Source organism: Desmodus rotundus, chromosome 6 (assembly GCF_022682495.2).
Source record: "Desmodus rotundus isolate HL8 chromosome 6, HLdesRot8A.1, whole genome shotgun sequence".
NCBI classification, from domain to species: Eukaryota; Metazoa; Chordata; class Mammalia; order Chiroptera; family Phyllostomidae; genus Desmodus; species Desmodus rotundus.
This window is the reverse complement of record NC_071392.1, coordinates 52,891,255-52,914,130: the sequence shown is the minus strand read 5'-3', so window position 1 is coordinate 52,914,130 and position 22,876 is coordinate 52,891,255. Positions and strand designations below refer to the sequence as shown.

The following is a 22,876-nucleotide window of genomic DNA, read 5'->3' as shown; positions in this document are numbered from 1 at the left end:
GCATATGACATAAACAGGTATAAATGGATAAAGAAATATAAATGGCATCTAAGCACAAGAAACCATCCAACCTCCGTAGCAATAAGAAATATTAAAAAGGCAGAATAAAATTTTTTATCTATCAAATTTGCCAAAGATCAAATAAAATTACCATAAATGCTGGTCAAAATACACAAAAGCACTTTGGTATATTTTTTTTAAAGTAAAAGTTAACATTTCTGTTCCTTGGCATAGTATTTAAGGTCAAGCACCATTTTTGGTCCCAACCTGCCTCTCCTCCCCCAACAGTAAACCATTTAAATTTACACAGTGTTTTTCATGAGAACACAAAATTCTTGGGAGCTAGCTGGGGATTTTAATTTTTGTCTTAAACAGTTTTATTGAAATCTACTGTATTTTGCTGTGTATAATGCACTCCCGTGTATAATGTATGCCCATGTTTTTGGCCCCAACTTTCAGGAAAATAATCTTTCATTTTAATTTTTAATATAATTTTTTATTTATGTTTAGAAATAAAGCCAATTATTGTTTCCAGAATATTAATTTTCATACAGATACCATTATTGCTTTCTAGAGTTATACTTTTAATGCATAAACATAAACAGAATAATTAAAAACATTTATATAGATACAGAATTAGGATTACCCATGTATACTGCGCATCCTTATTTTTCCCTTAAAAATTTGGGCAAAAAGTGTGCATTATACACGGCAAAATACAGATGACTCATATACCATACATTCATTTAAAGTGTACAATTCAATTGGTTTTAATGTATTCACAGAGTTGTACAACCATCACCACAATGTATTTTAGAGTATTTTCAGCACCTCAAAAAGAACCCTGTACCCATGTAGTCTGTCTCCACTTACAATCCCCCGCCAAGTCTCTGGCAATGACCAATCTACTTTCTGTCTCTATGGATCTGCCTATTCCGTACATCTTATATAAATGGAATCATACAGTACAGTCTTTTGTAAGTAGCTACTTTCACACAGCATAATGCTTTTAAGGTTCATCCATGTTGTAGCACAGGCAATACTTCATACCTTTTTAATTTTTAAAAACAGTGGTGAAAGAAACATAAGAAAATTTACCAACTTATTTTTAAATGTGCAGTTTACTAGCATTAAGTACATTCGCACTGTTTGCAACCATCACCACCACCTATTTTGAGACCACTTTTCATCTTACAAAAATGAAGTTCTGTACCTATTGAACAGTAACTTCCCATTCCCCACTCCCTCCACCCTCAGTAATCACCATTCTTTCTGTCTCTATGAATTTCACTAACTCAGGTACCTCATATAAGTAGAATCATACAATGTTTGTCCTTTTGTGACTGGCTTATTTCACATAGCATAATGTCCTCAAGGTTCATCCATGTTGTAGAATTTGACAGATTTCTTTCCTTTTTAAAGCTGAATAATACTGCACTGTGTGTATATGCCACAATTTGCTTTAATTCATCTGTCCAAGGACACTTGGGTTGCTACCACCTCCTTCCCAGCTATTGTAAGTAATGCTGCTGTAAACATGGAGTACCGATAACTTCAAGATGCTGCTTTCAATTCTTTTGGGTATAGACATGTGGTAATTCTACTTTGAATTTTTGAAGAATTGCCGTAGTTTTCACAGTAATTGTATCATTGTACATCCCAGTGGCAAAAAGAATAAGGGTTCCAATTTCTCCACATCCTTGCCATCACTTGATGTTTTCTACTATTGCTTACTTTTTGATAGTCATTTTAATGGTTATGAAGTAGTAACTCATTGTGGTATTGATTAGCATTTCTCTAAAGGTTAGTGATGTTGAACATCTTTTCATGTGTTTAATGTCTATGTAAGGCCTTTACCTTATTATTGTTGTTGGGTTGTAGTTCTTTATATAAACTGGATGTGAACCCTTCCTTATCAGATATACAATTAGCAAATATTTTCTCCCATTATTATGGTTGCTTTTTTTACTGGTCAGTACTTTGATGCATAACGTATTTTACTTTTGATGCAGTCCGATTTATCTATTTTATTGTTGCCTATGGTTTTAGTGTCATACCTAAGAAATCACTGCCACTTCTAATGTCATGAAGTTTCCCCTAATGTTTTCTTGTTCACAGATATGTAGTTCTGGCTCATAAGTCTAGGTCTTCAGTCATTTTAAGTTAATTTTTGTATATGGTGTTAGGTAAGGGTCCAACTTCATTGTTTGACATGTACGTATCCCATTTTCCCCACACCACCTGTTGAAACTGAATGCCTTAGTACTCTTGTCAAAAATCATTTGGCCATATACACAACAGCTTATTTCTGGGCTTTCTATTCAGTACCACTCTTCTCTATGTCTGTGTTTCTGCCAGTATTACACTATTTGATTACTGTAGCTTTGTAGCGAATTCTAAAATCAGAAAGTGTGAGATCTCAAACTTTGTTCTTCTATTTCAAGATTACTTTGATAATTGGGAGTCCCTTGAGATTCCATATGAATTTTAGGATGAATTGTTCTATTTCTGCAAAAAAACATTGTTGGGATTTTCATAGGAATTGTACTGAACCTATATACATCACTTTGGGTAGTATTAACACCCTAAAAACACTGAGTCTTCTAATCCATGAATACAGATGTCTTTCATTTACTGGAGTCTTCTTTCAGTTTACAAGTCTTTCACCTCCTTAATTTATTCCAATTTTATTACTTTGATACTATTATAAATGGATTTTTCTTTTGATGCTATTATAAACAAGATAGTTTTCATTTCTTTTTCAAATTGCTCACTATTGACAGTACAGAAAGACAATTTTTGCATGTTGATTTTCTGCCCTGCTACCTTCCTAAGTGCTTTTATTAATTCTCACTTTTTTTGGTATGTGGACTCTGTAGGATTTCTACATATAAGATAGTGTTATCTATGTACACAAATAATTTTATTTCCTCCAATTTAAATGTCTTATTCTTGTTTAATTGCTGACTACTCACTTCCAGCATTATATTAAATAAAAGTGACAAAAGAAGGTATCCTTCTCTTCTAACTGATTTTATAATAAATGCTAATTTTAGTCCTTTACCACTGAGTATGTTAGCTGCAGACTTTTCACATATTAATATGGCAATTAATATGTTGATATAGCTGGAGTACCAAGATGGCGGCGTAGGTAGACACACTGCGCCTCCTCGCACAACCAGAACTGACAGAAAATCGAACGGCAAGGAAGTCCGACACCAAGGAAATAAAAAATAAACATTCATCCCAACCGGTAGGAGGGGCGGACACGGGCAGTCAGGGTGGAGAGGACTCTAGTTGCGTGGCGGGACCAAGACTGGCAGAGTGTGGGATGAATGGGGCAGGCAGTGGGACCACTAGCAGACCCTGCGGCCCCACATTCGCGCACAGATAAACCAGGACGAATGGTGGGGAGTGAAGCAGACTGCGTAACCCAGGGCTCCAGCTCCCCAGCTCTGGGAAATAAAGCCTCAGACCTCTGATTGAAAACGCCCGTGGGGGTTGGGGCGGCAGCAAGAGAGACTCCCAGCCTCACAGGAGAGATCGTTGGAGAGAACCACAGGGGCCTAGGGCATGCACAAGCCCACCCACTCGGGAACCAGCACCAGAGGGGCCCAATTTGATTGTGGGTAGCGGAAGGAGTGACTGAAATCTGGTGGAGAGTGGAGCGGGCGCCATTGCTCCCTCTCGGCCCCTCCCCCACGTACAGCGTCACAGCACAGCCACCAGCCTTACCCCACCCCGGGGAACACCTAAGGCTCCACCCCTTTAAGTAACAGATGCGCCAAAAAAAAAAAAAGGCCCAAATGACAGAACACTTCAAAGCTCCAGAAAAAATACAACTAAGTGAGGAAGAGATAGCCAACCTATCAGATGCACAGTTCAAAACACTGGTTATTAAGACGCTCACAGAATTGGTTGAATTTGTTCGAAAACTAGATGAAAAAATGAAGCCTATGCCAAGAGAAACAAAGGAAAATGTACAGGGAACCAATAGTGATGCGAAGGAAACTGGGACTCAAATCAACAGTGTGGACCAGAAGGAAGAAAGAAACATCCAACCAGAAAAGAATGAAGCAACAAGAATTCGGAAAAATGAGGAGAGGCTTAGGAACCTCTAGGACATCTTGAAACGTTCCAACATCCAAATTATAGGGGTGCCAGAAGGAGAAGAGGAAGAACAAAAAATTGAAAACTTATTTGACCAAATAATGAAGGAGAACTTCCCCAGTCTGGCAAAGGAAATAGACTTCCAGGAAGTCCAGGAAGCTCAGAGAGTCCCAAAGAAGCTGGACCCAAGGAGGAACACACCAAGGCACATCGTAATCACGTTAGCCAAGATTACACAGAAGGAGAGAATCTTAGAAGCAGCAGGAGAAAAGGACACAGTTACCTACAAAGGAGTTCCCATAAGACTGTCAGCTGATTTCTCAAAAGAGACCTTACAGGCAAGAAGGGACTGGCAAGAAGTATTCAAAATCATGAAACGCAAGGGCCTACATCCAAGATTACTGTATCCAGAAAAGCTATCATTTAGAATGGAAGGGAAGATAAAGTGCTTCTCAGATAAGGTCAAGTTAAAAGAGTTCATCATCACCAAGCCCTTATTATATGAAATGTTAAAGGGACTTACCTAAGAAAAAGAAAATAAAAAATATGAACAGTAAAAATGACAGCAAACTCACAGTTATAAACAACCACACCTAAAACCAAACCAAAACAAAACTAAGCAAACTAGAACAGAAACAGAACCACAGAAATGGAGATCACATGGAGGGTTATCAATAGGGGATTGGGAGGGGGAGAGAGGTGGGGAAAGGTACAGAGAATCAATAGCATAAATGATAGGTGGAAAATAGACAGGGGGAGGGTAAGAATAGTGTAGGAAATGTAGAAGCCAAACAACTTATAAATATGACCCATGGACATGAACTATAGGGGTGGAATGTGGGAGGGAGGGGGTGTGCAGGATGGAGTGAAGGGGGGGAAATGGGACAACTGTAATAGCATAATCAATAAATATATCAAAACAACAAAAACAAAAAAAACAAAACAAAAATGTTGATATAGTTTCCTTCCATTTCCAAACTGTTAAGTTTTTTTTATTTAACATTTTTTTTATTGCTGTTCAATTAGTTGTCTGCATTTTCTCCCCATTCCACCACCCCACCCCAGACAAACCCACCTCCCTCCCCGGCCTCTACCCTCCCCCTTGGTTTTGTCCCTGTGTCCTTTATAGTAGTTCCTGAAAACCCCTCTCCCCTCTATCCCCTGCCCTAGTGTTTCCCCACTCACCTCTGGTTATTGTTAGACAGTTCTTAACTTCAATGTCTCTGGTTATATTTTGTTTGTTTTCTTGTTTGTTTTCTTTTGATTAGGTTCTTGATAAGTGTTTTTATCATGAAAGGGTGCCTAACTTTGTCAAATGCTTTTTCTGCCCTATATTGAGATGGCCATGTGATTCTGTCCTTAATTCTGTTAATGTATATTAAGTAGTATATTACATTGATTGATTTTCATTATGTTGAATTATATTTGCATTCCAGAAATTTCACTTGATCATAATGTATAATCCTTTTAGTAAACTGCTTAATTCAGCTTGCAAGTATTTTCTGAGAGCTTCTGCATAAATATTCACGAGGAATGTTGCTCTGTAGTTTTTCTTGTAGTGTCTTTGCCTGGTTTCAGTATCAAAGTAATGCTGGCCTTACAGAATGAGCTGGTTAAGTGTTTCCTCTTGTTCAATTTTTCTGAAGAATCTGGAGAGCACTGTGTTAATTCTTTAAATGGTAGAATTCATCAGTGAAGCCATATGGTTCCGGACTTTTTCTGTTGGAGATTTCTGATTATAGATTCATCTCCTTACTAGTTTATAGGTCTGTTGAGATTGTCTATTTCTTCATGATTCTTGCTAGGTTGTTTCTATGAATTTTTCCATTTCATCTAGGTTATCGAATTTGTTGGTTTTAGTTCATTCCTTTTTATGATAGAGTAACTTCCAGTACATGGACACAGAGATCTCCCCCACCATCTGAAAGTAGAGGATTCCTATGAAACTTTTTGTAAGTCAATGGTATAAAGCTAAGAGTATTCCCTACTCTTCACAAGTTTGTGATACATCACTTCATTTTTACAAAAGACCTGCATTATGCAAAAAAAATGCTCTTCAGATTTCTTTCCATTAGCAAAAACAGGTAGTAATGTGGGTCTTTCATAAAAGCAAAGTGGCATAACAAAAACATTCAGAAAGGATACCTATACTAGATTTAATCTATTCATCAGTTGATGGACATTTAGGTTGTTTGCCCTTTTTGGCTATTATGAATTATCCTGCTTTGAACACCGGTACACAAATTTTTCTGTGGACATATGTTTTTATTTCTCTGAGATATGTCCCTAGGGATTGAAGTTCTAGGTCATGTGGTAACTCTTAAAATTTTGAGAAAATGCCAGACTGTTTGCTGGTGTGGTGGTACCATTTTACAATCCCATAAAAAATATATGCAAGTCCTCCAATCTCTCTACATCTTTTCCAACAGCTATCAGTATCTTTTTGTTATGGTTATCCTACAGCCTATCAAGTGTGAAAAAGTGTTCTCTCTTTGTGGTTTTAATTTGCATTTCCCCAGTGGTTATGATGTTGAACATCTCATGTGCTTATTGGCTGTCTGTGTTATTTTCTTTTAAGAAATGTCTATTCAGATCCTCTGCTTACTTTCTGAAAAGGTTTGCTTTTGTAAATTTGGTTTTAAAAAATTCTTTATACTGTTGACCCTGGAACAACATGGGTTTGAACTGCATAGGTCCAGTTATATAGGGATTTTTTCAAAGAATACTTGTATTGTTTTCAATCTGCAGTTTTGGAGATCTGACTGTATGCACTGATCTATGCCATTTTACATAGGGATCTAAGGATCCATGGATTTTGGTAACCACAGGGTATCCTGAAACCAATGCCCTGCAAACACTAAGGAACAATTTAAGCTTTTAGGGAATTAATAATTATATGTGGATTTTTGACTATGTATGGGGTCAGCATCCCTAACCCCTGCATCGTTCAAGGGTCCAGTGTACATTCTAGATACAAGTCCTTATTAGACAGTGATTTTACAAACGTTTTCTCCCATTTGATGATCTCTTTACTTTCTCAGTAGTGTCCACTAGTGAATAAAAGGTTTTAATTTTTTAAACTTGTTTTTAAGACTTTATTTTTAGAGAAGGGAAGGGAGAAAAAGAGGGAAAGAAACATCAATGTGTGGTTGCCTCTTGAGCACCCCCTACTGGAGACCTGGCCTGCAATCCAGGTATGTACCCTGACTGGGAATTGAACCGGCAACCCTTTAGTTCAGTCTAATGCTCAGTCCACTGAGCCACACCAGCCACAGCAAGAATTCTAATTGTGATGAAGTTCAATATACTATATTTTTGATCAATGACCTTTATTGTACCTTCCTTAAATGTCATAACTAAAAAAAGGCTTTGGCTAATCCAAGGTCACAAAAAGTTACTCATATTTGCTTATGAGAGTTTTAGTTTCAGCTCTTATCAGGCCATTGATCCATTTTGAGTTAAGTATTGTGTTTGGTGTGAGGAAGAGGTCCAATTTCCTTCTTTTGCATGTGGATATCCACTTGACCCTGCAGTGACTACTGAAGAGGCTATTGTTTTCCACTGAATTGTCCTGGTATCTCTTAAAATACCATAAATGCAAGGGTTAATTTCTAGATGCTCAATTCTATTCTACTGATATATATGTTTATCCTAATGCCAGCACCACAGTTTTCATCACTCTAGTTTTGTAAGAAGGAATCCTCTAACTTTGTTAAAAAGGTTTTTTTGGCTAATTTCTCTCTCTTGAATTTTCATATCAATTTTAGGATCAGCTTGTTAGTGTATGAAAAAAAGCCAACTGGGATTTTGACAAGAGACTGCACTGAATATGGAGATCCATGAGCATGAAATGTCTTTCCATATATTAAGGTCTTCTATTTATTTCAGTGATGTTTATAGCTTTCAAAGTATAGGTCTTAACATTTCTTTTGTCAATTTATTCCTAAATATTTTATTTTTTAAGATTATAATAAATCAAACTGTTTTAAAAATTTTTTTAATTATCGTGCTATTAAGAGTTGTCCCAATTTTTCCCCCTTTGCCCCCTCCACTTGATACTCCCCATTCCCTCCAGCAATCACCCCCTCTTAGTTCATATCCATGGGTTGTGCATGTAAGTTCTTTGGATACTCTATTTCCTATATTGTTCTTAGCATCCCTGTCTGTTTTGTACATACCAATCTGCACTTCCTAATCCCTGCAATTTTTCCCCCAACCTCCCCCTTGCCCCCTCCCAACTGATAACCCTTCAAATGATTTCCGTATTTACTATTCCATTTCTGTTCTGCTTGTTTGCTTAGTTTTTTAGATTCAATTGTTGATAGTTGTGAATTTAACATTTTAATGTTCATAGTTTTGATCATCTTCTTTTTCTTAAATAAGTCCCTTTAACATTTCACATAATAAAGGCTTGGTGATGATGAACTCCTTTAGCTTTACCTTGCCTGGGAAGCACTTTATCTGCCCTTTAATTCTACACAATAGCTTTGCTGAATACAGTAATCTAGGTTGCAGGTCTTTGGTTTTCATCACTTTGAATACTTCTTGCCAGTGCCTTCTAGCCTGTAAAAATTCTTTTCAGAAGTCAGGTGGTAGTCTTCTGGGAACTCCTTTGCAGATAACTATATGCTTTTAAGATTCTTTCTTTATCTTTAACCTTTGGCATTTTAATTATGATGTGTTTTGGTGTAGTCCTCTTTGGGTCCATCTTGTTTGGTACTTTCTGTGCTTCCTGGACTTGTATGTCCATTTCCTTCATCAAATTAGGGAAGTTTTCTTTCCTTTTTTTTTTTTTTTCCCAAGTAAGTATATCCAATTTCTTGCTCTTTCTCTTCTTCTGGCACCCCTATGATTCAAATGTTGGTAAATTTGATGTTGTACCAGAGGCTCCTTAGCCTATCCTTGCTTTTTTGGATTTTTTTTTTCTTGCTGTTCTGATTATTTCTTTTTTCTTCCTTATATGTTCCAAATCATTGATTCGATTCTCGGCGTCATCCACTACACTTTTGGTTCCCTGTAAATTTGCTTTATTTCACTTACTGCAATCTTCATTTCTGCCTTGGTCTTATTTATGCTGTTTAACTACCCAGTAAGGTCCTTGAACATCCTAATAAACAGTGTTTTCAACTCTGCATCTGATAGATTGCTTATCTCCATTTGTTCAGTTCTTTTTCTGGAGTTTTGTTCTGTTCTTTAATTTGGGCCATATTTCTTAGTCTCCTCATTTTTGGCATCCTCCCTGTGTTTTCCCCAACTCCTAGGCCACAGGCCGGTACCAGTCTGTGGCCTGTTAAAAACTAGGCTGTTCAGCAGGATGTGTGTGGGAGGCCAGGAAGCAATGCTTCACTCACATTACCACCTGAGCTCTGCCTCTTGTCCAAACCTGACCTGTGGAAAAATTGTCTTCCACAAAACTGGTCCCTGGTATCAAAAACTTGAGTACCTCTGTATTAGGCAGACCTGTTTTGACTCCATCATAGTAGTGTGGCCTATTGTAGATATGCATACCAGCTGGGTGGCTGGGGCAGAGCCTTAGGTAATCACCAGGGAGGGGCAACTGCATGAACTCGGTTGATGTAGTCTCCAATAGGTGTTGCTGCTCTGTGGCTCTGTGTGGGGGAGGGCTCAGAAAGGGGTCAATGCTGATGCCTGGCCTCTGGAGTTTTGTCCAGGAGGAAGCTGTCTCCTGGCATTTGCCCTGATACCAGACACTTCAATTTTTCCCCACATGCCACTGTTGCCCTTCCAGCTGCTGCCCCGGCACTGAAGCCTAGAAGGAGTGAGTCTGTCTAAGTCCCAAGCCTGTTGTGGGACCTTTAACAGGTGGCTCCTGAGAATTTCACCGTTTCTTCTACCGCCCCAACCCCCACTGGGTTTTACAGTCAGAAGTTATGGGGATTTATCTTCCTGGCAGTGGATCACTGGGCTGGGTAGTCTAGTGTGGGGCTGGGATCCCTGGCTCCCAAGTTTTCCCTCCTGATTTTTATCTACCACACATGTGTGTGGGACTGCCCCTTCTACCTGTCTGAATGAATGTGACTTCTTTAATTCCTTGGTTGTAAGACTTCTGTACAGCTCGATTTTCTGACAATTCTGGGTGATACTTGTTTTATTGTCCAGTTCAAATTTTTGCTGTGGTTGTGCGAGGAGGCGAGTTGTGTTTACCTACTGCTCCATCTTGACTGGAACTCTAAATTGTTTTCTTAATTTTGCTTTGGATTGTACATCGTTAGTATACACAACTAAAACAGATTTATGACATTCCTCTTGTATCCTACTACCTCACTAAACTCATTTATTAGTTCTAAGAGTTTTCTAATGGATTCCATAGGATTTTCTGTGTTGTGTGTACACAGATACAACCACACAAACTAATTAAAAACACTTTTACTTCTTCCTTTTATATCTGGTTATCTTTTACTTCGTTTTCTTGCCTAACTGCCCTGGCAATGGTGAACATACGTCGTAAGAATAGGCATTCTTTTTTTCATAGATGCCCTATACAGGTTGAAGAAATTCCTTTTTATTCATAGTTTGTTCTATTCCCAACCTATGTTTGAGAATGTAAATTGGCACAACCTTTCTGGAAAACTTGGTGATATGTGTCAAGAAAGTTCAAAGTTCAAATCCTTTGATCTAGTATTCCTGTATCTAATAATTTAAGGGAGTAATCAGATGTAGATAAAAATTTTACGCATAATAACAATGGAATGAAAGGAATTTGGGTCCATCGTCCATGGCTTCACTTGATTGTTAGGAATGATGGAATATCTGCTATTTAATTCCAGAACCTTTGTGACTCACTACATAATTCCTAATCACACCTATAATTCAAAGTTGGTCAGGACTTTTCCTAGCAAATAAAGTCCCTCTTGGTTTACAGGTATATGAATAGCTGCACACCACTGCCTCAATTTCCCAGTGTAAAATTTCAGTATAGGAAGTAGTAAATGCCTGAAAGAACCTAAATATACAACAATGGAGAAATAAAATATGGTTCATTCCAGTGAGTGACAAATTATGAGAATTAAAAAAAACCCTGTCACTTATGAAAGGAGCAGAACCTCAGTTTAGAACTAAATAATCATAAATGTGAGAAAAGACATACAGGGAGAACAAACAGAAAAATAATAGTGATAATATCTGGGTCATTTTATTTTCATCTTTATATTTTATTTTCCAAATTTATGAAAAGAAACATTACTTTTATAATTAAGTAGAGAAAGTCTATACATTTAACATTTTTCTTTCTCCTCCTCTGCCCCACACTAAAAGTTACTAATTCTATAGAGCAGCAATTTTCAACCTTTTTCATCTCATGACACATATAAACTAATTACTAAAATTCTGCGGCACACCAAAAACTATATTTTTTGCCAATGTGACCCAAAAAAAGAGGCATAATTTTGGTTCATTCACATCTAAGAGCTATTTTTTGTTGTCTGTTGTCATTGTTTTATTTGGCAATCTAAGGGAAAAAAATTCTTGTGGCACACTTGTTGAAAAATGGCTGCTACACAGAAATCCTAATAGTGCTACACAGGAAGAGAGTACTAGGATCTTAACACTACAAATCTCTGGCCTGGAATTCTTAACTGGAAATTTCACATAAAATTCCAGATACAAATGAAATGTACAAATGAGACTATTTTATAAGTTTTACCTTTTACATGCCACAATGAACAACACAATATAATCCTGCCTCAGTATGTGGCTGGAGACCCAATATAACAGAAAAAATTATATTCCTAATAACCTGCAAGCTCCTTCTTTTTTTAAGGTGGAGAAAAAAGACAGTATACAGTTGAGAGGAACCGACTCCATAGCAAAGTTCTCTTGTTTATTTGGTAGGTTGTACAGCCTTTATTATTTAAATTGTTTTCATTTCTTTTGAAACTCAACACCTCCAACTAACATTTTAACAATTAGATATAAACCAAATTAATAACAATAAGGAAAAACTTCTGAACAGAAATTAGTTTGTCATTCATATATTAATCTGATTTACCTCTACCAAGTACTAATCCTTTTGGTTCCCAGACACTAGACTGAGTCAGGGATCAGACATTATTTTTTTAAATCCTAGCACTATTCAATAGAACTTGATGATTTCATAGAAATGTTCTACACAGCTGCCCTATCCAAAATAGTCAGTATCCAAGTGCAATCGAAAGGTGGCCAATGCAGTAAGAAACTCAACTTCCCAGATCTAGGACCTAGTACAATAAACATTTTTCAACTACAGAGCACACAAAAGGTGGCTAAGGCAACTAAAGAACTGAATTTGCCCAGGTCTAGGATCTAGTAGCCCAGGTCTAGGATCTAGTAAAATAACCATGTGATTGGTAAAAGAATATACAAGTCAATCAGTAATACCTTCACAAAAGTTTATTAGCAGATCTATATTGTGGAAATGAGTTCAGATTTTTAAGAAAATGAGATAAGGAACGTCATTTTAAAACAAGATATTTTTTAGGGGATATACCAATCAATCTTTCATCGCCTCATAACAAATTATGACAGCCATGAATTAGAATACACTCCTGTTTACCTATCCAAATTGCATCCACCTTTAACACTATACTTATTCGACAGAACCTTCCCACTTCTGCATTTCATTCATTCATTCATTCACTCAGAATTTTAGTAATCTGTGTGCTGTACACTACGAATATAAAGCAGAATGAAATTCAGACCCTGCTCTCAGAGATTTCAATGGAAATATAATATAAAAACATAATGACAAGTAGGAACAGAAAAAACTAAGAACTCTGTATATATGAAATGCAAATGCAGGGGAGCACCATGTGTGAATCAGAGACTATAGAGGAAGTGACATTTGAGAATCTTCCCTCAATCATATAGCAACACCTTGCCAAAAGTATTTATTACAGAAAATCATTTTCTTAATTTTTAGAAAACATTCAAATTAAAAGATTACTCAACTTCTCACATTAAACAAATACTTGTATAGAGAAATTATAATACTGGTTTTTACTTTTTTAGGATATTATGTTTATTTTAAATACCAAAATACTATTTTGTTGGAGTGATACTATTTCACTGTTTTATTTAATCTGAATACTGAAATATTTACATCTTGAGATGGACAGAAATGACTCGTGTTTTTACTTTATACGTACACATATAACTGCAAAACAAAGTCTACCCTCCCCAGAGAATTATAAACTACATTAAAAATTTTAATTAGATATTATTAACTCATTGAGAAAGTATTTTTTTAATAAACTTAGCTTCCATTGAAAATTCACATGCTAGTTCAAAAACAGTGAAATATGAAAATGAGAGTACTGAAATTAATACAAGTAATACATCCCACTCTCCTTCCATACTTGAAGAAACTAAAGAACTACAGGTACAAAATACTTTGACACAAAACGCCCTCTCCCTAACAGTAAAAATACTGAAAACAGGCAGAAAGATCAAAAGTCCCCTCAAAGTTATTAAAAAGAAATGGAATTCCCTAAAGATAAAGAAAAAAATTTAGAATTAGTTTATCTCCCCTCCATTTCCCCCTATTATTTTAGGGAGAAAAAAAAAACCCTTCTTGATTTCTAAGGTTTTGCACAAATATACACTTATCATTTTGTGGTATCATTTAACCCTGTTTTCATAAAGACAATAATTTCATTTTGAAGACCAAATAATATTTTATATTCACTTTTTCATGATTTTTAAAAAAGTTTTAAAAGTAGAGCCAAGTTTTTAAAAAAATTCACATATGCTGCTAATTCCTTTTCTTTTTACCAAGGTAACAAATGCTACTTATGACTTCTTAAAATTTACATTGTACTCCAACATATTAATACCCTGTCAACTGCAAAATACAAAATACATTTACAGTGTTGTTGGTCACCAAACTGGAGGGGAAAGGAAATCTTACAATTGTGCGAATGGGTAAATATTACCATTAAGGCAGTACTGTTCAAGATGGTCATGGAGTATCTGTCCCCTCAAAATGCCTCACAACTCTGGAATGTCTGTCCACTGTGACAAACATATGTCAGCACACAGTAAATTCTAACATGCTCATCTTCTGACTCATCTGGTGAACCGGGAGTAGAAAGTTGGTTAAAGGCATTGTGCCCTCCCTCCCTTGTCTGACCAAACTTGAAGCAATCACATCCACTGCTAGGCCAGCTATAGCCCTGGCTTCTCTGAAGAGCCAACTGAAGAATAACTCCTACAAAATCCAGCATTGAAGCAACCCGGTACTGTATATTTCCTGTGATGTACATGCCTTCTCAATAGGCTAGTCCCCCTACAATAAGGGTTCCTGTTGCTAGAGCAAGTGCAGGGTCAAATTCATCAATATCAAAACTCAGATGGATTGGCCTTTGTTTTTTGCCAAGCAGCAGCCCAAATGTCTGTTCCATCACCTTCTGGATATTAAGTCAATCTATGTCTCTCGTGGAAAAATAGCGAATATCATAATTCATCAAAAGAAAATGTTCAGAAGGGTCCATGTCTCTTAGACCAATGTATGTACTTGAGGAAGAGGTACAAGGTTAGATCCAGAAAAATCACAGTTCAGATGAAGTAGTGAGGGGTGTACTGATGTCACTGTGGGCATCCCAGATGACACAAAGGTCTGAACATTGCCGGGCGTGGCCACTAACAGTACCAATTACCAAGCTGTGGACTCCTCCCACTGTGATGTAGCTATAGCCATTTGACACTGCTCTACTAACTACCTCAGTCAGTTCCTGGGTGGCACTATCTATTGAGTGAGGATTCACTATCAGGTTGTTAAGAGACTGGACTACAACTCAAATCTCCAAGGTCTTTTAGGCAGCAGCCCAAATTGGAGAACATTTTCATTAAGCCAGCTTCTCTTACAGCAGCAGGACCACATTCCATTCCTCTTCTTTTTTGTCCCTGTGAGAATGGGAGTCTAATCACAGACACAGAGTGGACAGACCTTTTCAGGACGTAATGTATTTGCATCTAGAGATACGACAGGTGGCTTCTTAGGGCACACTTATGTTTCTCTCCCTCTCTTTCCCCATCCCTTCCCCTCTCTAAAAGAAATAAATAAAATCTTAAATAAAAAAAGAAGAGTTAAAAAAATGCCCATGTTTATATTTTTATAAGCTTATATTTTACTGGATTTTGTGGCATTTATAGCTTTCATATTAAAGATGTTTTACATGTTTAGTTTCACTTTATAAAATGTTATGAATTCTCATATACGATTAAATCAAAGTTCCCATAGTGTCTTTCTGCTCCACCATGGCAATAACAATTAATATAATGTCACAAAGGTAGAATGATCAGGATTAGAACCCAAGGACTCCAAATCTATTTCCCTTTTTACCAATCATGCTGCCTCATCATGATTCTCACCAAAATTAACAGTCATTAATTCTAACAGGTATCACCTTATATCTGTTAGAATGCCTATTATCATCAAAAAGGAAAGAAATAACAAGTGTTGGTGAGGATGTAGATAAAAAGAGAACCCTGTCCACTGTTGGTGGGAATGTGAATCAGTGCATACACTATGGAAAACAATATGGAGTTTCCTGAAAAAATTGGAAACAGAAGTATGATCCAGCAATTCCACTTCTGAGTATTCATTCAAAGGAAACCAAACATGAACTCAAAAATATATATGCAGCCCCATGTTCACAGCAGCATTATTTGCAACAGCCAAGGCATGGAACCAACCGAAGTGTCCGATGAAGGATGAATGATTAAAGAAGATGTGATAGACACACATACATACACACAATGGAATATTCAGCCATAAAAAAATAAGGAAATCCTGACATTTGCTACAATATAAATGAACCTTGAGGGCATTATGCTAAGTAAAAGATTATTGGTTGCATGGGAGGGGGTGGGAAGTGGGTGAAATGGATGAAGGTGGTCAAAAGGCTCAAACTCCCAGCTATAAAATAAAGTCATGGGGATGTAACGCACAGCATAATGACTACAGTTAATAACACTGTATTGTGTATTTGGAAGTTGCTAAGACAGTAAATCTCAAAAGATCTCATCACAAGAAAAAAAATTGTAGCTTCAGTGACTGATATTAACTGGATTTACTGTGATCATTTCATATGTACAAATATTAATTGTTTAAACTAATATAATGTTATATGTCAGTTATATCTCAATAAAATAATTTTTTAAAGGGATTATCTTTTAAATTTCATACTTTCTTACATACTCCAATATATTTAACTAAAAACTGGCATCTAAATGAAAATTCTCACATAACAACTTTCTTATTTATCAGACCTCACAATTACAAACAGAATTATGGTGAAAAAAAATGAAGATGAGATACAAAAACATGAAATCTATGGTTTGTAAGATATAGTACTAGGCAATATGAAGCAATCAAAGCGGAAGTTATAATCTAGTATGGATAATCAATTATGACCACAAATATATAGAAACTATGAACATTTTATATGTTCAGAGGTAGTAAGTAACCTTTTGAAAAATGTTGAAGTATGGACAGGATTATAGTAAGTAGAGCTCATTTATTCACTAAGCAGTTAGCAATACCATACGTTCTACAGTCTAGTCACTGAGCTCAGTAGGGGATTATAACAGTGAATAGAACAGGTATAGTTCCCACCTTCATGTGGAAAAACAAATAGGTAAAAAATCAATCCAATTATTCTCAAAAAGTTATGAAGAAAAAGACTAGCTAGGGCTCTTAAATTATGTGTGTCTATATACAATAAAAAATGGGAAGACTGCTCAGGTAAGGCCTTACTAATGGATAAAGCAACATTCAGGCTGAGACCTAGTAGGTGAAAAGTTAGCTTTAAAAATCAACTGTGTACATGTTTGTGTGTATGTTTGTGGTGTGTGTGTGTGGTGGCAGTGGAGATGTTTAAGTCCAGGGAAGCAGCATATTTAAGGTAGAGAAGTGCACTGGAACATATGACAATTCAAAAGACCAATGTGACTGAAGTTTGGTGAGCAATCTGAAAAATGGCATAGGTGGGATTGGAGAAATAGGTAGATGGCATGATCTCAGAGATCAAAGAAGCAGGAAGTTCAGGGTATGTTCGGAGGAAAAGCAAATATATTAATTTGGCTATAGTAAAATGTTAATGAACGGCAACATTACCATACAACCCTCAGTTATAAAATTTTAATTGAATTCTTATTACATAGTAAGAGAAATAATGTTTCCCTTAAATGGATGGAGGGATTGTTAACAGGCTCAGAAGGGCTAAAGACCTTGCTAGAACGGTCTTAATAGCACCGCTAATGAGCTAGGTCACAAATCCCAGACATACTAAGCTAAGTCAAACCTATCAGTACCCTATCAACTACACAGTAAGAAGTAATGCAGCAACGCCCCTGAAAAATGAGCTCAAACTGGATATGTGCGCTTCTGGGGCACAACTTTCTAGCACAAAAGATGCCCCGAAATCAGGAGATACTGCCTATACTACCCAGAGAAGGCCAAAGACATCTTAGAGTTTGACCCTGGGTGGAAGCTTTTAATACCAGGATACCTCCTGGAAGAGGAAAACCCACCAACAAAGGAACCACCGACAGATAAGAACAGAAGAAGGTGAAGGAGGGAGTGGAAGTCACACTAACTCAACCAAGGACCTATCTGGAAACACAACTAAATAGTGAAGAAATTACTAAGAACAAACAACTGAACAAGAGCAAGACAAAACCCTCAAAACCTTGTACATACGGAAGAACCAGCTCCAACACAACCTGCCCACACCCGTACAACAGAAACAAGAGAACGGGGACAGACAGAACCTCAGATAACCCGCTGGTGGGAAGGACCCACCAAAGACAGACCTAACGACAACCAAAAAACAAAGACATACACAGAGCCAACATAAACCACAGCCCAAGATCAGTAAGATTGGGAGATCAAGGAGACTGCACCATTGAATCTCACAGGTATTCTACCACAGAAGTTTATACCATAAATCCAGGGGGTCAGAACAGAGCAACTTAAGAAGCAGAGGATAACAGGAAGAGTCTTACAAACAATGGGAAGACAAAGAAACAATCCCCACATGAAAGGAAAGGAGGAAGTCTCAGAAACAATGCTAAATGAAAAAGAGGCAAGTCAACTATCAGATACTGAGTTCAAAGAATTGGTTGTAAGGGAGCTCAATGAGCTCACAGAGAATTACCAAAAACTACAGGGAAACTACAGTGAACTCACTGCAAACTATATCACCATGAAAAAGTAAATACAAACTATCAACAAGGGCCAAGAGGAAATGAAAAATACAATTTCTGAACTGAAGAACACAGTAGAAGGAATCGAAAGCAGGCTCGATGAAGCAGAGGATTGAATCAGCAAATTGGAGGACAAGGTAGAAAAAAACACCCAGAATGAGCAAGAAAAGGAAAAGAGGCTCAGAAAGAATGAACAGGGATTAAGGGGAATGCAGGACAACACGAAAAGTATTAATATCTGTATAGTAGAGATACCAGAAAGAGAATTAGAAGAGCAAGGGATAGAAAAAGTTTGACAAAGTAATGATGGAACATTTCCCTAATTTGATGACAGAGAAAGTCACACAAATCCACGAAACACAGAGTTGCAAGCAAGAGGGACCCAAAGAGGCCCACTGCAAGACACATCATAATTAAAATGGCAAAATTCTAAGACAAAGAGAGATTCTTAAAGGCATCAAGGGAAAAACCAGGAAGTAACATTCAAGGGCGCTTTAATAAGGTTAGCAGCTGACTTCTCAATGGAAACGCTCCAAACCAGAAGAGAATGGCAAAAAATATCCCAAGTAATGAGAACCAGAGGCCTGCAACCAAGAGTCCTTTACCCAGCAAGGCTCTCAATCAAGATAGAAGGCCAAATAAGGAGTTTCCCAGACAAAAGAAGTCTAAAAGAACATACCTCCACCAAACCAGCTCTGCAAGAGATCCTAAATGAACTGCTTTAAGGAAAGGAAGGAAAACTGAGAGATAGGGAGGAACACAGGTACAAAAAAAACGGCAATGAGTAAGTACCTATCAATAATAACCTTAAATGTAAATGGATTAAATGCTTCAATCAAAAGACATAGAATAGCTGAATGGATAAGAAAGCATGACCCACACATATGCTGCCTACAAGAAACCCATCTCAGGACAAAAGACTTACACAGACTGAAAGTGAAGGGCTGGAAACAAATTTTCCAAGCAAACGGAGAGGAAAAAAAAGCAGGGGTAGCAATACTCATATCAGACAAAACAGACTTCAAAACAACGGCCATAAAGAGAGACCCAGAAGGTCATTTCATAATACTCAAAGGAAGAATCCATCAAGACACATAAACGTTGTAAATATATATGCACCCAAACACATAAAGAAAATCTTGGAGGCCTTCAAGAAATATACTAACAGCAACACAATTATAGTAGGGGATTTCAACACCCCACTGTCAAAGACGGACAGATCTTCCAAACAAAATGTCAAGAAAGATACTGTGGCATCGAACAAGGTCCTAGATCAAATGAACTTAATTGATACATATAGAGCCTTTCATCCCAAAGAAACAAAATACACATTCTTTTCAAATGCACATGGAACATTTTCAAAGATAGACCACATGATCAAAACAAGCCTCAACAAGTTCAAGAAAATTGAAATCATAACAAGCATTTACTCTGACCACAAGGGACTGCAACTAGAAACAAGTCTCAAGGAAAAAAACCCAAAACACTCAAAAACATGGAGATTGAATAGCATGCTATTAAACAATGAATGGGTGAAGAATGACATTAGGGAAGCAATCATAAAGTTTCTGGAAACAAATGAAAATGGACTCACAACAATCCGAACCCTATGGGACACAGCAAAGGCATTCCTGAGAGGGAAGTTTATAGAGATACGGGCCTACCTAAAAACAACAGAAACATTTCAAATAAACAACTTAACCCTACACCTACAAGAACTCGAGGAACAACAACAAAGACAACCCAGAGCAAGTACAAGGAAGGAAATAACCAAGATCAGAGCAGAATTAAATGACATGGAGACTAAAAGCACAATTTTATGGATCAATGAATCCAAGAGCTGGTTCTTTGAAAAGAAACAAAATCAACAAGCCCTTAAGCAGGCTCATTAAGAAAAAGAGAGGACCGAAATAAACACAATCAGAAATGAAAGAGGAGAGACTACAGCTGATACCACCGAAATACAAAGGATTGTAAGAAATTACTCTGAAAAACTATACACCAAGAAATGTGAAAACCAAGATGAAATGGACAAATTTCTAGAAAAATATAACTTTCTAAAACTCAAAGAAGCACAAAGCCTGAACACCTGATGAAATTGAAACAGTAATCAAAAAGCTTCCAACACACAAAAGCCCTGGACCAGAGAGTTTCACAGGAGAATTCTACAGAGCATTTAAGGGAGAGCTAACCCACATCCTCCACGGATTATTTCAAAAAATTCAAGAAGATGGAAAACTCCCAAACTGGTTTTATGAAGCCAACATCATCCTAATCCCTAAACCAGATAAAGACACAACAAAGAAAGAAAACTTGAGGCCAATATCACTGATGAACATAGATGCAAAAATCCTCAACAAAATATTGGCAAACCGCATCCAGCAATACATTAGAAAGATCATACACCATGACCAAGTGGGATTCATCCCAGGGATGCAAGGATGGTACAATATTCGCAAATCAATGAACATAATATACCACATAAAGAAAAGTAAAGACAAAAATCACATGATCCTATCAATAAATGAGGAAAAGGCATTTGATTAGGTACAGAACCTATTTATGATAAAAACCCTCGACAATGTGGGAATAGAGGGAGCATTCCTCAACATAATAAAGGTCATATATGAGAGACCTACAGCAAACATAATACTCAATGGACAATGGACATAATACACAATGGACAAAATCTTAGAGCTTTACCACTAAAATCGGGAAGAAGACAAGGATGCCCTCTCTCACCACTCCTATTCAACACAGTATTGGAAGTCCTAGCCACATCAATCAGACAAGAAAAAGAAATAAAAGGCATCCAAATTGGAAAGGAGGAAACAAAACTGTCATTGTTTGCACATGACAGGATAGTGTACATGGAAAATCCTATAGACACCACCAAAAAACTACTTGACCTAATAAATGAATTTGGCAAAACAGCTGGATACAAAGTCAATACTAAGAAATCAAAAGCATTCCTGTATACCAACAATGAAACATCAGAAACAGAAATCAGGAAAAAAAATCCCATTTGATATAGCAACAAGAAAAATAAACTACCTAGGAATAAACCCAACCAAGGAGGTAAAAGACCTGTACTCAGAAAACTATACAACACTTAAGAAAGAAATTAAGGAAGACACAAACAAATGGAAGCATGTACCATGCTCATGGATTGGAAGAATTAACATCAAAATGGCCATACTTCCCAAAGTGATTTACAGATTCAATGCAATCCCTATTGAAGTACCCATGACATATTTCACAGATACAAAACAAACATTTCAGAAATTTATATGGAACCATAAATGACCACGAATAGCTGCAGCAATTTTGAGAAAGAAGAACAAAGCAGGAGGGATCACAATACCTGATATCAAACTGTATTACAAGGCCACTGTATAGAAACAGCCTGGCATAAGAACGGGCATAGAGACCAATGGAACAGAACAGAGAGCCCACAAATAAACCCAAGACTCCACAGTCAATTAATATTTGACAAAGGAGGCAGGAGCATAAAATGGAGCAAAAACAGCCTATTCAACAAATGGAGTTGGGAGATCTCGACAGCTATGTGCAAAAAAATGAAACTCAATCACCAACTTACACCATACGCAAAAATAAATTCAAGGTAGATAAAAGACTCATATAAGTCGTAACACCATAAAAGTCCTAGAGGAAAACATTGGCAGGATAATCTCAGACATTCCACGCAGCAACATCCTCACAGACACGCTCCCTAAAGCAAGGGACATAAAAGAAAGAATAAACAAATGGGACCTCATCAAAATAAAGAACTTCTGCACAGCTAAATAAAACAGCATTAAAATACAAAGAGAACCAATAGTATCGGAAAACATATTTGCCAATGATACCTCAGACAAGGGTTTGATCTCTAAAATATATGAAGAACTCATAGAACTCCACTCAAGGAAGACAAACAAACCAATTAAAAAATGGGCAAAGGACTTGAACAGATACTTTGATATAGGAACAAGAAAAATAAACTACTCCAAGGAAGACATACAGAGGGCCCAGAGACATATGAAAAGATGCTCAGCATCACTAGCCATCAGAGAGATGCATATTAAAACCACAATGAGGTACCATTTCACACCAGTCAGAGTGGCCAACATAAACAAATCCACAAACAAATGTTGGAGAGGATGCGGAGAAAAGGGAACCCTAGTGCACTGTTGGTGGGAATGTAGACTGGTGAGGCCACTGTGGAAAACAGTATGGAATTCCCTCAGAAAACTAAAAATGGAACTCCCTTTTGACCCAGCAATTCCACTGTTGGGATGATACCCTAAGAGCCCTAAAACACCAACCCAAATGAACCTTGCATTCCAATGTTCACAGCAGCACAATTTACAATAGCCAAGTACTGGAAGCAACCTAAGTGCCCATCAGCAAATGAGTGGATCAAAAAACTATGGTACATTTACTCAATGGAATTCTATGCAGCAGAGAGAAAGAAGGAGCTTATACCATTTTCAACAGCATGGATGGAAATGGAGAGCATTATGCTAAGTGAAATAAGCCAGACAGTGAGGGACAAATACCA

General features: G+C 37.1%; 1 protein-coding gene and 1 pseudogene across 2 annotated transcripts in view; both read right to left on the bottom strand.

Annotated features, from left to right (window-relative positions):
• CDK13 (cyclin dependent kinase 13) overlaps positions 1-22,876 on the bottom strand; it is a 134,813-nt gene that overhangs the window by 63,955 nt on the left and 47,982 nt on the right. The window lies entirely within an intron of this gene.
• On the bottom strand, positions 10,601-15,078 carry LOC139440994 (arginase-2, mitochondrial pseudogene; annotated as a pseudogene).